This window comes from Canis lupus, chromosome 18, assembly GCF_048164855.1.
Source record: "Canis lupus baileyi chromosome 18, mCanLup2.hap1, whole genome shotgun sequence".
Taxonomy (NCBI): Eukaryota; Metazoa; Chordata; class Mammalia; order Carnivora; family Canidae; genus Canis; species Canis lupus.
Genome location: NC_132855.1, coordinates 21502910 through 21520518, shown reverse-complemented (window position 1 = coordinate 21520518; position 17609 = coordinate 21502910). Strand labels below are relative to the sequence as shown.

The window sequence follows — 17609 nt, the reverse complement described above, 5'->3', positions numbered from 1 at the left end:
GGGACTTGATCCCGGGTCTTCAGGATCATACCCCAGGCTGAAGGCGGTGCTAAACCACTGCACCACCAGGGCTGCCCTAGACTAATTAATTCTGCAGTGATAGATACCTAATACCAATGTCTTCCTTGTCTTTCACAGAGATAACTCTTAGAAAACTGGAAGACATGATGAGGCACCTGGGTGGCTCAGTGGTTGAGCATCTGCCTTCGGCTCAGGGTGTGATCCTGGGGTCCCGGGATCGAGTCCCGCCTCGGGCCCCCTGCGAGGAGCCTGCTTCTCCTTCTGCCTATGTCTCTGCTTCCCTCTGTGCGTCTCTCATGAATAAATAAAATCTTAAAAGAAAACTGGAAGAAATAAGTTTTGCTAATCTGAGAGACAACCAATATGGGAAAAAAAATACATAAACCCAGGAGAGAAAATCAAGGCAGTGAATAATCCTTTAAAGAGGAATGGTACCTCACGAAAGGGTTGCTATAGTGTTTATCCCTTTATTAAAGAAGTATTAACATCTGTATACTATCGTTAAATCCATGACACTAGGGCAGGTTGAGGATGTCTGTTGAGAAAGAGGAGAAAGAGAACACTTGAGCACCTCCTCTCCTCTGTCTTCAGGAGACTGGGGACTCTCTCAATAATCTATTGAACTACTTCTATAAAACTATTAAATGATGGATATTAGCTTTGCTGTGTCTTCTATATTGCACACATCACTTTTACAATAAACAGAAACAAAATAAAAAGTAAGGCATATTTCTCTGCCCAGTAAACCACCACCACGGCAAAACACAGACAATCGACAGAATGATGTCTATGACAAACCAAACCCATAATACCACAGTCCCCCTTATCTGCGGTTTGCTGTCCGAGATTTCAGTGACCTAGGGTCAGCTGTGGTCAGGAAGCTGATGATCCTCCTTCTGATGTATATGGTAGCCTGATGCTACGTCACAGTGCCTGGTCATTCACCTCACTTCACCTCATCATGGAGGCATTTTATCATTTCACATCATCATAAGAAGAGTACGGCCTAATGTTCTGTGAGAAAAACCATATTCACATAACTTAGACCATAGTATTTTACTTGTTCTATTTTATTACTGTGGTTATTAAGCTCTTACTGTGCCTAATTTATAAATTAAACTTTGTCATAGATGTGTATACATAGGAAAAACATAATATATTTAGGGTGCAGTACTACCCATGGTTTCAGGCATCTACTAGGAGTCTTAGAATGTATCTTCCACAGATAAGTGAGGGGGTGTGTGCAGACTACCATATAAATAAACTATCAGCAAATACATAACACCTACTACACTCCTAGTCAAGACTGCATTTTGAAAACTTTTAAATGATTTTTATCTTTTTTGCAAAGTAGGGGCCATAGAGGCAAGATGTGAGTTCATGACTATTTTTGAGTTTGGGATTGGATTTGTGATAAGAATAAGGGTAGGAATGCAGCCCCGGTGGCTTAGCGGTTTAGCACCGCCGTCAGCCCGGGGTGTGGTCCTGGAGTCCCAGGATCGAGTCCCATGTCGGGCTCCCTGCATGGAGCCTGCTTCTCCCTCTGCCTGTGTCTCTGCCTCTCTCTCTCTCTCTCTCTCTCTCTCTCTGTCTCTCATGAATAAATAAATACAATCTTTAAAAAAAATTTACACATCATCCTAAAAAAAAAAAAAAGAATAGGGGTAGGATACCATAATATGGCACCACCAAGGGTGGGGCAGAGAAGAATCCTTACAACAAAGCATGTCAGTGAAAAGACGGCCAGGTAGGGTATGGGGTTAGCGCTGTTGATATTTTGGAAAGTGGGCTCATTTCTTTGGATTATTTAGTAGAATGCATTATGATCTAAAAATAATGTCACTGAACCCAGTAAGATCACTTTGGAGAAATTACACATAAGGAAATAACTCTCAAAAAGAAAAAGCTTAATGCACCAGATATTTTTTTATACCATAAGATTGAAGAATTGAAAACAATCTGAATGCCCAACAATAAGGAATTGTTAAATAGTGTTTAAGGGTGATAAACTAGCATACAATTATGAAATATGAAAATTATAAAAAGTAGATGCTAATAAGTTATAATAAACTTATAACAGGAGAGCGCCTGGCTGGATGAGTCAGTAGAACATGAGAGTCTTCATCTCAGGGTGATGAGTATGAGCCTCATGTTGAGTATTAGAGATTACTTAAAAAAAAAGTTATAATAAAAAAGGCAAAACAGTAAGCATGTTGTAACTACATAAATAATTTATGTTTATAGAAAAGACTTAAGGGATCCCTGGGTGGCGCAGCGGTTTAGCGCCTGCCTTTGGCCCAGGGCGCGATCCTGAAGACCCGGGATCGAATCCCATGTCAGGCTTCCGGTGCATGGAGCCTGCTTCTCCCTCTGCCTATGTCTCTGCCTCTCTCTCTATCTCTGTGTGACTATCATAAATAAATAAATTAAAAAAAAAAGAAAAGACTTAAAAAGGAAAAATCAGAAAATTTTGTTACAGTGGTGGAATTAAATGACTTGATTTCATGAATTGTCTTTATTGATATAATATGCTTAGCGTAATTTTAAAATGTTAAAAAAATTTAAACTAGAACTTTTTTTTTTTAAATCTTATTTATTTATTCCCAAGAGACACAGAGAGAGAGGCAGAGACACAGGCAGAGGCAGAAGCAGGCTCCATGCAGGGAGCCCGACATGGGACTCGATCCCCAGTCTCCAGGATCATGCCCTGAACCAAAGGCAGGCTCTAAACCGCTGAGCCACCCGGGCATCCCAAAACTAGAACTTTGATTCAGGCTATTCTATTTCTAGAAATGCCTTCTAAGAATATAATCGAACAGGAAAAATATGTACATATAAGAGTATTAAAAAGAAGCGTTATTTGTAATAGAGAAAAATTAGAAACAATCTATACTGCTCAAAATAGAGGGCCAGTTACATCATGAGAAATATGTAGTCACATCATGAGAACTGTGTAGTCATTGAAAGGGTGATACAGATTGATGTTTATAAATACAGATCAATGTTGCTGATAGGCTGCTAAGCTAAAGAAAATAAAACAGTATATACAACAACAAAGAGAAAAGTCTGAAAGGATGCATGCCAAAATATTAACCGTAGTTATGTCTGAGCAGTGCTTTTTTTTTTTTTTAAGGCTTTTTTTTTTTTTTAAGATTTCATTTATTTATTCATGAGAGACACAGAGACCTACAGGCAAAGGGAGAAGCAGGCTTCTCTCAGGGAGCCTGATGCAGGATTCGATCCTGAACCCGTGATCACGCCCTGAGCCAAAGGCAGAGGCTCAACCGCTGAGCCACCCAGGCATCCCTGAGCAATGCTGTTTTTATGATTATTTGAATTTTTGGCTAATCTCTATTCCTGATTCTTCCACAATTAAAATGTATAGCTTATGTAATTTTGAAAAGGTGGACGGAATCTTAGACATGCAACTGTGTTGCATATTCTTTTCTTATCTTCTCTCCTTAAATTTAGAATCAGAAGCTAGTTTGATGTCCGGGTGGCATGCAGACAGTTGAACTGAGCCCCCAGTACAAACCCCTGTCAGATGCACAGATGGAAGGTAGCTATGGGAGCCTGTGGCCCAGAGAAATGAGTACCAAAGCCAAAGCTCATCTTAGTTCTGTCCCTACTTCTTCATGGCTTTGGACAAACCCCTTAACTGCCACCTCTAATATTTTTTGGAAACAGATTGAAAACAAATCACAAGTTGAGTAAAATTAGTTAATTTCTGGGGCACCTGAGTGGCTCAGTCAGTTAAGCATCTGCCTTTGGTTCAGATCATGATCCCAGGGTCCTGGGATCGAGCCCTGTGTTGGGCTTCCTGCTCTATGGGGAGCCTACTTATCCCTCTCCCTCTACCCCTCCCCTCAGCCCTCAGCTCATGCTTTTGTGTGCGCTAATAAATAAATAAATTAAAAAAAATAAAAGCTCCTTTTAAAAATAAAAAAATAAAAAAAATAAAATTAGTCAATTTCTTAGTCTTATTTCCCTTTATTTACTAAATGAGGAAAACAATGCTGGGCCTCCTACCTTGCAGAAGGGCTCTAAGAATCAAAGTGGAAAAAAAAAAGAAGAAGAATCAAAGTGAAAGTAAAAAGAAAATATTTCTACGTCAACATCATCATTTTAAAGTGACAAACATGCACATTATGAAACAACATGGAAAAGTGTTTTCAAAACAGGCAGAAAAGAACCCATCACATAGTTGCATCCGGGTAGGACAATGAGTGGTATTTTTTACAGTACCTTATTGAGATATACTTTACAGATGAGAAAATGAATAAATCTTAAGTATACAATTCAATGACTTTTTACATACGTATATACCTATAGGACTAGCATCCAGATCCAGATAGAGAACACTTCCTTCTTAAAGAGTTCATCATGCCCATTTCCAGTCAATCCTCACTCCCACCCCAGAGGGAACTGCCATTCTGACTTTCAGTTGATATCATTTTAAGAATAATGTTAATGTTCAGAGGTTTTCCAAAATCCGTTCAAAAACATTTGACATAAAACCCGAAGTCCTAGGTACATACCTGAGATCTGCCCTTCACCAACTATGGCCTATGAGGAAGTCACCAATGCTTTTGGTGCCTTGCATTTATCATCCATTTAATGGCAATAATAATTCTCCCTCAGACTTTCATGGTTGTGGGGAAATTAAGAACCCCATGAAACAAGCACCTGTCAAGATGCCTCATCACTGGAGACACTCCACAAACTACTGTGGCTTGTGTATTTGTCCTGTAGTGATGAGTGTCCCAGGGCCTGGAAATTCCGGATTTGGATCTCTATTGTCTCACAACTCACCTGAGTGACTTTGGTCAACTTTTAATCTATCCCCTTGATGTCATCGTCTGTAAATTAAATACTTTACTGTTTTCAGAATATATAATACTCTGAGAAAGACATGAGAACCTGCATGCAAAAGATTTTGAAAGCTGGATTTAGGGCACTATTCTGAACACTGGGAGGCCTTACCAGGTCATTGTTGTAAATCCTTCTGGAAGTGGCTCCAAGGGACACAGTAAAAGGGTGACGAGTGACGAAAGTCAGATCAGAATTTACTCTAGGGCTCTGAGTCACCTCCAGGTTTGGCCTTCATCCACCCGACATCTCTCCTCATCACCATGTGACTGAATAAAGAACAATGAAAGCATAACACATTCTATGGAAATCATTGTCAATTTTTTTTCACTGACGTAATTACAGTATGTTATTAAAAGCAAAACAGGAAAAGTCATGCTCAGAAGCATTTCTAACGAATTATTATTTTTTCAAGTCCAAAGATAATTCTTATTCATTCTAGAAAAGAAATAAAATAAAATGGATAATTTTTAAAATTCACTATGTGAATATTTTGATACATATTCTTCAATCTTTTTCATGCATTCCTTTTAAAATCTTAGAATCAATCATATTAAATACAAACTCAGTTATGCAAGAATTATAACTTTTTAAATTCTTCTATATAATTAAACTTACTATTTTTTTCGAGGCCCTTCCATCTAGGAGTAGAATTTAAATCTCTCTCTCCTTTCTCTGCAGAGACTCTACACTGGCTCTTTTGTTTTTTGAATCTTAAAAGTATTTTCCTCTTCTGTTGAAAAAAGTATTTTTCTTGTCTGGTGGTATGTACGTTTTTAAGAATTTTGAAACACAATGTCAACTTAATCTGCGTACAGATAATAGGAATTTATGCTTCTGTCATCTAAATGAAGTCCTATTTATTCATAAATTCCACAAACTATGGTTTTGTTTTTTCACCACTGAAATAAGTTAAAAATTAATGCACAGTTACTTAAAAGCCATAAGCCGTATCAAAGTCCAATCAGTAGAAAGGGAAAACCTTGTTCTCAGGGCAACAGGCTGGCTCAGCTGGTAGAGCACACAACTCTTGATCTTGGTATCGTGGTTTTGAGCTCCATGTTGGGTATAGAGATTACTTAAAAATAAAATCTTTAGGGACACCTAGGTGGCTCAGTCGGTTAAGTGTCTGTCTTTAGTGCAAGTCATGATCCTGGGGTCCTGGGATTGAGTCCCACGTCAGGCTCCCTGCTCAGTGGGGAGCTTGCTTCTCTCTCTCCCTCTGCCTCTCATCCCCCCATCCCTGCTCATGCTTGTGCTCTATCTCAAATAAATAAAATCCTAAAAAAATAAAAATAAAAAAATAAAATCTTTAAAAACAACAACAACTGAAATCTTTCTCCCAACAATATTCTCCACTGATTTGTCACTATATTTCCAGGGTATTTTCAGTAGTAAGGCCGAGATAGACAGAGATAATAGATGGATAGAAAAGAGAGACAGATTAATGTATATATTTAATATAACATAGAGATACACATATTTTTTTAAAAACAAAAAATAGCATGTATACATTTTTTAACCTTTTTTACTTATTATAAACAGTCATTCATTCAATAAATATTTGTCAAATATCTTGTTTTTGTTTTTTAAATTTTTATTTATTTATGATAGTCACACACAGAGAGAGAGAGAGAGAGAGGCAGAGACACAGGCAGAGGGAGAAGCAGGCTCCATGCACTGGGAGCTGGACGTGGGATTCGATCCCGGGTCTCCAGGATCGCGCCCTGGGCCAAAGGCAAGCGCCAAACCACTGCGCCACCCAGGGATCCCTATTTGTCAAATATCTACCATGTGCCACACGTTGTTTTATACACTAGATATTTTTCCACATCAAAAAATGTCTGTATAATCATTTTAATGGGTGCATAGTATTCTGTTACATAATACATCATAAATAAGTCACCAATCCTCCTTCATTACCATTTAAAACTACATTCAAGCCTCATAAAACTGTCTTTGTGTACTTAAATTATTTTGAGTTATATTCCCGGAAGGGGAGATGCTGAGGCAAAGGACATGCATGTTAAAATGCTGTCCATATTCCCCAATTTATCCCCTGAAGCGATGGTTAATCTCACTAACAGTGTCCAAGAATTTTTGTTTCTCAATATCAATACCCAAATGGGCACTTTTTTCCTTTTTTAATTCTTACCAGTGCAACAAACAAAAACCCAATTTATTTTATTTTGCTTTTAATTAGTACTTAATTCTATATGCAGTTGAGAAAGCCAATGAAACTTTTGAGTGGAAAGGATTTTGCTCATCAGTGTGAGGGATGGAGTTGAGGAAAGAGGCCTAGAGACAGGGAGACCAGGTGAGAAGTGCTGAGGTCTGAAGCGGGCTGTGAAGATGGGATTGCAGTGTGCAGGGCAGTCAAAATCCAATTAAGATCATCCGGATGAAATCTCCGAACCCTGTGGCCAGATGTAGTTATAACTAAGAAAGGTCAAATTTAATCACTTACATTGCACTTTCACACAGAATTTTAAAAAGGAGGTGACACGCAAGATAAATTTGGGTGCGTTTAACCAGTTCTATGGAGGGGAGGGGGAACTTGACCCTAATGCTCACGAATGAATGATTTGCCACAGTGAACCTTAGGGTGGAGCTGGGGAGCTAATCTGGATCTATCAGAACTGGATTTTTTCTTTTCTTTTTCTTTGTTTCTTTCTTTGTTTCTTTCTTTGTTTCTTTCTTTGTTTCTTTCTTTGTTTCTTTCTTTCTTTCTTTCTTTCTTCGTTCTTTCTTTTCTTTCTTTCATCTCAGCAAAACAATTCTTTTTCCCCTGGAGGAAATCATGCTCATGATATATTAACAACAACCATAATAATAAATTACTAGTGTGTATACAGTGAAAAGTAAGTATCCTTGTCTTAAGATCTTCAGAGTTAAAGACTGCTTTCCTTTCCTCGCTGGGCCTAACCATACTAGGACAATAGCTCACTTTTTTTTATTGATTACTATGTTCCAGAAACTAGATTTCCTACGTAGATTTACTCACTCAAATCTCCTACAACCCTCTGAATATGTTCTGTTTACAATTTCTAGACAACATTGTATCACAGAGAAGTTCAGTAACTTGCCCAAGGTTGCCCAATTTATGAGCAGTGGAGCTGGCATTCAGACCCAGTTTAGCTTCCCACCCTGTTTACTTAATCTAATCATACTGTTCTAAATTCTTTTCATGGTAGTAGGGTGTAATTTTCTGGACACAGAGATATGGGCCAAAGGGCTGTGCATTATTTCTTATCACAGGTGATGCTAAGCAGATTTCATCTACTGGACTCCTGAGCTGGTGTGGTGTATCAGCAGTAAGGGCTGCCCCAAGTGGTTTACCCACAGCTGCCCACTATTACCATTTCTTGTATGTCCTTCCTGGGATATACAAGTATAGGGATAGTTTTTCTGTATAACTTTTGAACGAGTGGTTAAAAAATTCACCTTAGAAGTCATTCTTTTTTGGTTTATAATGAACTCATTCTTTTTTATCTGCCAATACTCCACTTCTTTCTCTACCAATACCCTAGTAATGGACATCTAGACTCTTTCTAAACAATGCTACAATGAATATCTTTGGATGTAAGTCCTTTGCATAAGTGGAAGCCACATTATATTCCTAGTTGTGAAATTATTATACCAAAGGGCATGTGCATCTCAATGTTTAATAGATTTAAAGTTTATTTACCTCCAAGGCATACCAATCTGCATTCCCACCAAATGTGTGCCTCCACTTCATGTATTAAACAAATACATTTTCAGTCTGACACCCTTCACCCTCACAATCCATCCCCTGATTCCATGTTTCAAGGAATTGAAATTGGTCAGTAATTCTGTTCTCTGGGAAGAAAAGGAACACAATGCACAGAGGACATGCCTATCGTCACTGGAAAGTTCTGTCCTCTCCATTCTCTGTGAGAAATGACTGATTCCAGGGTTGGGGTAGAGAAACTAGAAATGGGTCTGGAACATCCTATTGCACCAAAAAGCAATGAAGTGCTCAAAGAATTATGGGGGCATGTCAACAGACCATAGAAGCCAGTATTAATAGGCTCCCTAATAGCAAATACGGAATAATTTGTGCTCTAAATTAACTTTGATTTACGTAAGCCATTGCATCAGATGATAACTTATTGAGTAAAATAAAAATCCACGAGTTTACTGTGATACAAATAAATGAACAAACAAATGGGAGAGAAAGTAAAGCTCTGCCTTTTAGCAGTATGCCAACAAATAAATGTGGAAAGAATGCCAGAATTAGAAAATCACCAACTGACAACCACTGTAAAAGTAACAAATGATTCAGACAAGAATCATCAATAAATTCTAAAACAGATGGGTCAAAGTGGAATGGAGAACAAGATATTTATATAAAGTATCTCTTCACCGAAATAGGCATTGATTACTCACTACCTGATAGTACAAAATACTTACTAGTTAACTTAACAGTGGGAAAACATGGGAGACATTAGCTTAATAAATGATAAAAGTTAATGTCACCAGTAATGGAACAAATTGACATTATGTGCTTTCCGATATGTTATATTGAGAAAAACACAGCATCTGCTTGTGGATGTTTTTCTGCCAACAACACACAGCTTGAATCTAATTATGAAGGATCATCAGGCAAATCCAAATTTCAGCACAATCTACAAAGTAACCGGACTGTTCTTTTAAAAAGTGTCAAGGTCACGAAAGACAGACAAACTGTTCCAGATTGAAAAAAAAATTAAGAGATATAACAACTAGGTATATTGGATTGGATTCTGGAGCAATAAAGGATATCATTGGGACTGCCGGTGAAACCTGAGCTTGGATTGGATTCTGGAGCAATAAAGGATATCATTGGGACTGCCGGTGAAACCTGAATGTGGTCTGTGGATAGATGAAAACACAGCATCTGTTCATTTATTTTGTTGGTTGTATATGATCCCGCAGGAGAATGCTTTTGTTTTTAGGAAATACACGCTCAAATACTAAGAAGTAATAGAACTTCACATCTACAACATATTTTCAAGTTGTCAGAAAAATATGTTTGTACAATAATGAGAATAACAAGGTGAATATGATAGAAAGCTGGGTAGAGAATATATGGGAGCTCTTTGTAGCGTACTTACAACTTTTTTATAACCTGAAATTATTTACAAACAAGAAGTATAGACAATGTCTAAAATATAAAACAAAGCACCATACCTACAGAAAAATTTTACTAAGCTTTCAAGGAATAGAGAATTCAAGTTTAATACAAGACTTCCAAGGAATACAAAAGGTAGAAACACTCCTCAATTCATTCAGCCTTGGTAAATAAACTAGATAGACAGTTCGAGAAGGAAAAATGACAGTCTTATGCCTGAGCAGAGGTGCAAAATCCCAAACACAAGTAAAGTGAATCCAGCAATGTGTAGAAAAGAGAATACACTGTAAGTTAAGTTCAGTTTCTCCTTGAAATACAAGTTTCATCTAACATTGTTTTATAAATGCAATTCATTACATGAATAGATTCAAAAAGAAAAATCATATATTCTCAAGAATCATACAAAAAGCATTCGTGAAAAAACCCTTGGCAAACCAGGAATGGAGAGAGATTTCTTTAACCAGACAAACAGTATCCACAAAAAAAGAAGCTCTCTTATCGCCTCTGTGCTTAGGGCTTGTAGCCAGCACAGTAAGAGAAGGACGAAGGGAAGGAAGAAGGCAGGGGAGAGTAAGGAAGGAGAGAGGACAGTCAGACAGACATTCAGAAAGAAAAGGTAGAAACAAAACTGGTGTTACTCAGAGGATACAAACATGTACTAGAAAACTCAAGATTCTTCAGACAAATTATAATATGTTTAGTAAGACGGCTGGACAACAAGTCAATATGCAAAAGAGTGAATTTGGGACACCTGGGTGGCTCAGCGGTTAAGCATCTGCCTTCAGCTCAGGGTGTCATCTTGGAGTCCTGGGATCGAGTCCCCCACAGGTTTCCTGCATGGAGCCTGCTTCTCCCTCTGCCTGTGTCTCTGCCCCTCTCTTTGTGTATCTCATGAGTAAATAAATTTTTTTTAAAAAAATTAAATAAATAGAAATGAATTTGAGTTAGATACTCCAACCACCAAGAAAACTTCATTTCCAAAATGATGCCATTAACCTCAGCAAAATAGATAGCCCAGTAATAGGTTTAATAAAAGACATACAAGGAATTAAAGAAGACTTAAATAAATGCAGAGATAAACATGATCCTGGGTAGGAAGATATTATCTTAAAAATATGGCTTCAAAGCATAAACTTTGGATACAGAACGCCACCTCGTAGCAGGCAAGTAACTTAACCTCTCCCTATCTCCACGTCCTCCCCTGTAAAACAGAGGGAAAAACAGCTCTTACCTCACAGGATTAAGAGGATTACAGGAAAGAATGCCTCTGAGAGGACAGTGCCTGCGGCAGAAAACCACGTGGTGATGTTGAGATTGGAAGCCACGCCTGGTGGAGCAACAAGTAAACCGGGCCCCTTAACCAACAGGCAGCCACTGCCTCTCTGTTTTTATGTGTGTGAGAGAGAAATACATTTCTACCTTGTTTAAACCACTGTTGTGGGGGTGTCTGGGTGGCTCAGTAGTTGAGCATCTGCCTTTTGCTAAGGTCCTGATCCTGGGGTCCTGGGATCAAGTCCCAGACTGCTTCTCCCTCTGCCTATGTCCCTGCCTCTCCCTCTGTGTCTCTCATGAATAAATAAATAAAATCTTAAAAAAAAAATAAAAGTAAAAAATAAACCACTGTTGTTTGGAGTTTCCAGTTTCTTGTCATTGAGCTGAATCCAAACAGATATATTGGCAACAGCCAAGGCCCAGCCCTGCTGTAATCCCTCACCCACCTTCTATTAGGTGCGGGCTCTGGGACCTCCCAGACAGGGGAGCCCAGGTGACCTACTTTGGGCTAATAGGCATAAGGGGTGTCTGCAGAGGGCTTGGTAGGGGAGGGAGGAATCCCACCTCTCCAGTCCCAGGCCAGGGCAGCAGAAAGAGAGAGCTTCAGGTGCTGTCCTCACTCACCTCTTATCCTAGTTTGAACTCCCTCAGAAGCCAACTCCTAAACAAGCATTTGAGCATCAGGAGTTTGGGAGACATTCCTAGGAAACATTGGTAGGGGAGTGGGGAAGGGACACTAGGAAAGGCGAGAAGCCAATAAAAAATGAGTTATCAAAGCAAGTTTCCGTATGGGTAACTGAGGCATAATCCCACTGGGAAGCAATGTAGAACATGTCTTCAAAGTGAGCCCCCCTTCCCAAGGGCAAAGAGCAGGAATTACTCAGTCGTTCCCATGAGCTATGGCTTGAGAGCCATTCACAGAGGTTCCAGGGACCAGAGGACCCTCAGCAAGGGGTGTGTCGAGGGTAGGTTGCTAGCAGTTTGAAGCTGGGCCAGCATCCATGAACATAGTACATGCCAAGGGGGTAAGGGCGTGGCATTGACAGAATTTGTTGCACCCAACTTGCTTGCCCTGTTGAAATGGTTGTAGGAGGATGGGACATTAGGGGGCCTACTGCCACCACACGGGAAGGCAGAGAAAACTCAGAGCTGAGGAACTCAAAGAGCCACTGAACCCAAAGAACAAACCCCTACCTCGGGACTTCCTGCTGTGTGAGAAAAAAAGAAACTCCACTTTATGAAACCACTGGTTGTTGAGGCAAATGCACTTTTAATAGCCATGCACCTTTTTTTTTTTGATGTTTCACTCAGGAGTATTTCACTTAATCTTACTGGGGTTAGAGTTTTGGAAACCAAAGCTGGGAGACTTCATGATATTTCTGATTTTTGTTTGAGGGAGAGAGAGAGAGAGAAAGGAAAACATTGGATGGAGAAGGGTGAAGAGAGAGAAAGGAAGAACACAAGTTAATAGCTTTAAAATATTACCTTGTCACCATGGTTCATCATGGCTGGAGCTTAGACCCAGGAAGCCAGCCTGGCATCTAGGTTCATTCCCCACACCCAGTCCTCACCTAGTGTGTAGTCCTCTTGCCTATTGCAGTTCTTGCTCCCCGACCCTTTCCTCCTTCCCCCACCCCCATCTGGTAGAGGGTGGGCGGTGTGGAGGGGGAGGACCTGACAACCTACCAGAATATCCAGATTTCAAAACAGGTCTGAAAATAATCTGCCTCCCTAACTATACCTTTTGGGTGTAAACTGCTGTGGAGCAAACAAATGGCCTAGATGTTGGAGTGTAGGAGGAGACACTTTGGGACACAAGGGAAGAGTGATACGCTGGAAGGAAAATACCGGATGTGCCTGTCTTTCTGTCTTTCTTCCTTACCCAACCTTGGCTCCGTGTGTTTCCCTGTTGGGATTAACCCCATGTTGGCCTTGCTGAACTTCCTCTTTCAACAGCTGCTACCTGACCAACTGGTAGACATCAGCCTCAGCCCTAACAAGATCCTGTTCACTTGGTTCTGGTGCTTCTCTCCCACAATACTAGGTCCTTGTGGCCATTGTGTTCAGCTGAGGCGGGCAGAGTTATAATGTCCCCCTGCCCTTCTAGATACTATCTGGAGTGCATTGTTCTGTCTTGAACATGTTGTTGCTGTTTGAAACTGAGCTCCTTTCCAGAATCTTAAGAGAAGGGGAATGACAATGTGACAGATTTTTAGCTGGATCTGCTCAAGTTACCCCAAGAAGGTGTCCTCATTGCGAGATCACGTATGGAGACCCTTTGCTGTGTCCCAGAGGGATTGAAAGAAGGAGGTACCTTTGAGATGCCATGTGACGGACAGGAAAGGTTCCCCAGATGACAGGTACATGGGTCCTCCAAGAAGGACCATCAAAAGTATGTTCTGACTTGTAGAAATAAATGGGGTTTCCCTGAAAGGGTGCATCAGCATAAAATCTTTACAGGACTTCATATTTGGCTCCCAGGCCCTCTTCCAGACTGTAGTCTAGGCAGTTTGTCCTGGTTGCACACCACCCCTTATCCTGAGCCCTGTCTGAAAGGACTGAGTAGCTGCATTTCATTTTCTGGCTAGCTCAGGGACCCAGGAGGGCTTGGATTGGAGGTACCCTTAGGAAGCTGACCCTTGGAAAATGACCTCTGGACTCTAGCAAAGATACCCTCTCTTCCTACAAGGTATGAAAGTAGCAGATTCCAGACTCTGAAACAATGGATGCCTTGGTGGTAACTAGGATATACTGTCATCTGATGACCTAAGGCCTCCCTGGTGCCTTGATCCTATGTAGCACTCTGAGATTTTGCCCAACCACAGCAGAGGTAGTCGCAAGAGTAACTAAGATTGAATTTCCACAAGTCGAATGGAATGGGGAACCAGAGCCAGTTGGTTGATTTGAAGAAAGTCAAGATATTTCTCATGCACTTTGGTTTGTAGAGTGACATGAACATGGGTTACTTGCAAATAAATTCAAGAGCTGAGAGGTTAAATAACAAGTCCAAGCCCACACAGCTAATAAGCAGCAAAGCTAAAAATTGAATATACTTTTCCTTCCACAACCCAGACTTTTCCCATTTTAACTTGCTGCCTCTTGGGCATAATGAGAATGATATTCTTCTTTTCTGAAATTACTGCCAGGCGATCCATGTATAGTTAACCAAGACTGCCAGCGTTGCTTTCTAAATCCTTCTCAAAACTTTCTGTGTTCTCCACACTGACTGCCAACAAGCTAGGCCATTAACTCCTACTTAAACATTTGTAATCATTTCTTAACTAGTCTCCTTGCATTTACTCTTCTTCCCATTCCAATCCGCATTCCAAATACAATCCAGAGTGATCTCAAAATAGAAAGCTGATCAAGGGGCACCTGGGTGGCTGCCTTCAGCTCAGGTTACCCATCTCAGGGTCCTGGAATCCAGCCCCACATCCAGTTCCCTGCTCAGTGGGGAGTCTGCTTCTCCCTCTGCCCCTACCCCCACTCACATGCTCTCTCTCAAATAAATAAATAAAATCTTTGCAAAAAAAAAAAAAAAAAAAAAGCTGATCGTATTTACATCCTATCTAAAACCCCTCACTGGTTTTATGATGTTTTAGGATTTGACTCCAGATCCCTAACCTGGCTACATACCTCTGCAGCTTTGCAGCTTCATCTCCTGTTGTCATTCCCAGCCCTGTGCTTCAGCCACAGGGCCTTTGCATATGCTGTTCCAAACACTTGGAACAATCTCCTGCATTCTTTCCCTATCCTTCCAGATCTTGTGTCAAATTCCATTTTCTCAGTGAAAGCTTCTGTGATTCCTACAGGTCAGTTCTCTTGGTTTCTGATATTGTAATATTTAGTAATTTAGCTTCACAGCACTTAACACAGGTTATACTTAATTTTTAGTTTTTGTTTTTGCTAGATTAACATCTATCACTCTTATTAGATTATAGTTCCAAGAGAAAAGGGACAATATCTAGTGAACAAACTAGCTTGTGGACTGACACATAATAGGTGTTCAATAAATACCTGTTCAATGAATGAACAAACTTTAAGAAGATAAGTAGAAACCAAAGCAGGGGCAAAGGACAGGGTTATGATCATCTATGGTTCTGAGTTTCTTCTTCTTTTTTTTTTAAGATTTTATTTATTTATTCATGACAGACACAGAGAGAAAGGCAGAGACATAGGCAGAGGGAGAAGTAGACTCCCTGCTGAGCAGTGAGCCTGATGTGGGACTCAATCCTAGGACCTTGGGATCACGACCTGAGCCAAAGGCAGACAGACTCTCAACCACTGAGCCACCCAGGTGCCTGGTTCTGGGTTTATTCTGATGGCCTTTCTTACACAGAGGGAATTATGGAAAATAGAGAAAGGCATTTCAATATTGTTTTAAAAATAAGTGAGTGGGGAGGTGATATTTTATAACTAGGGCATTGATATATAGCTCAAGTATATTAATGTCTGTATTGGAAAAATACTCTAGGACAGCCTGTGACTGGCTTCATCTGGTCCACACTCACTTCCAGGAAAACTGAATCACAAACTGTGAGACAGAAGAAGGAGAAATATTCCAAATGAGCTACTGGAACAGTACAAACTGTGATTAACTTTGTCTCATTGCTACCTCACACAATTAAATGCTACTTGTACTGATTACAAAAGGAATGAACATTTCTATTGTTAATTTAATTTTCTCCCAACTGGAGACTAAAACAGGCTTGCTGGATAGTAAAGTGGTTTTTTTTTTTTTTTTTTTTTAAATTCCAGAAGATAAAATAAAATAAAATAAAATAAAATAAAATAAAATAAAATTCCAGAATCAAGGTATAACTTCTTTAGGGCTTGACCAAAGGCTTCCTATACCTGAGGAAGAAGAGAAGACACAGAGAGAAAGGCAGAGACATAGGCAGAGGGAGAAGTAGACTCCTTGAATGACTCATATCTTTGGCTGGATGCAAAAGATATGGGCTGTTTGTTCTCGTCTCATAAAATTTGTGGGTGTTTTTCTTTCAAGGTTCCCTTTGCTTTATGGAATAGATAATAGATGAAAAATCTATATATCTTGCCTGTCTTCTCCACACAATTCTGTTATTTAGCTGGAGATATATTTCTATGAAAAAAAAAGTTTACCCTGATGTGTTAAAAATGTAGCCAGATTTGTTTTAAGATTTTATTTATTTATTCATGAGAGACACACAGAGAGTGGCAGAGACATAGGCAGAGGGAGAAGCAGCCTCCTCACAGGGAGCCTGATGGGTACTCGATCCCAGGACCCCAGGATCACGACCTGAGCCAAAGGAAGACGCTCAACCGCTGAGCCACCCAGGTGTCCCCAGCCGGATTTGTTTTAATCGGTAGGTCAGCAGGCATGGACATGGCTGTCATGAAGGAAGAATTTATACTCACACGTCCCTAGAAATAGGAGGCACACCACACCACACAGGACCACATGGGGAAGGGCCAGGGGTGGTCAGGAGTGGGAGAGAGAAGAGCATGGCCCTGAACCTTTATTGGAATCCTCTTAGGAAGGAACCAGCAAAGAAGGGTAGGTACACTGAGGATTGGATGGTCTGAATAATTTGGGTGGACTCTGGGCTATAGGGGTGGTCTCTAGTTGTCCAGTAAGGGGCACTGGGGTGGTTTAAGGCAAGAGGAATACAACTTGGTATGGGAGAGTTTGATAAAGGAGATGGTTGAGGGTGTGGCCTCTGGATTGGTTGATTTATATATCAAGGGCACATTTGCAAGGGAGTCATTCATTCGCTATCTCTAGGATTTGGCTAACCCCAGGAGGAACCGTCTCTCTGGCATCAAGAATACAGAAAATAAGAAAATATTTTATATAGTCAACACACTTTAGGGTCAGCCAACTAACTGGGGCTTTCTTGGGTTTCCTCAGTGTTTCTTCAGCTTGCTTCTTCTTCTCTCTCTTTTCCTCCCTGTCCCCTTGCCCTTTTATCCTAATGACTATTTATTGAGGACCTACTGCTTGTGTGTCAGGCACTGTGTCTGGAACTACAGAAGCCAACTGTGTACAAGCACAGTTTCTGTCCTCAGCAAGCTCACGGTCTGGTGGCAAAGGTGGACCTCAGACCCGTGGAATTTTAGGGATCTTTTCTGACTCGTTTTTAAAATGTTTTTCTCTCTCCTTTCTGGTATTGTCGTGTCTACTTCTGACTTTCCCTTCTCTTCTGTTTTCTGGGTTATCTTTTACTCGAGAACTGCAGTAAATAAAAGGAAGGGGGGTCCGACTGAGTCTTGCGGGTCTCCTACCTATGAGGTGGTGGGCTTTAGTAATAAGACTTGTACTTCCTTACAATAA

General features: G+C 40.2%; 1 long non-coding RNA gene across 1 annotated transcript; it reads right to left on the bottom strand.

Annotated features, from left to right (window-relative positions):
- Window positions 1-468: 468 nt before the first annotated feature.
- LOC140608834 (uncharacterized) lies at window positions 469-11365 on the bottom strand. The gene is made up of 3 exons (XR_012010825.1): window positions 11256-11365; window positions 5005-5159; window positions 469-1035 (listed from the first exon to the last, which is right to left on the bottom strand). It is a non-coding gene; the product is annotated as an uncharacterized lncRNA (long non-coding RNA).
- Between the last annotated feature and the right edge of the window lie 6244 nt (window positions 11366-17609).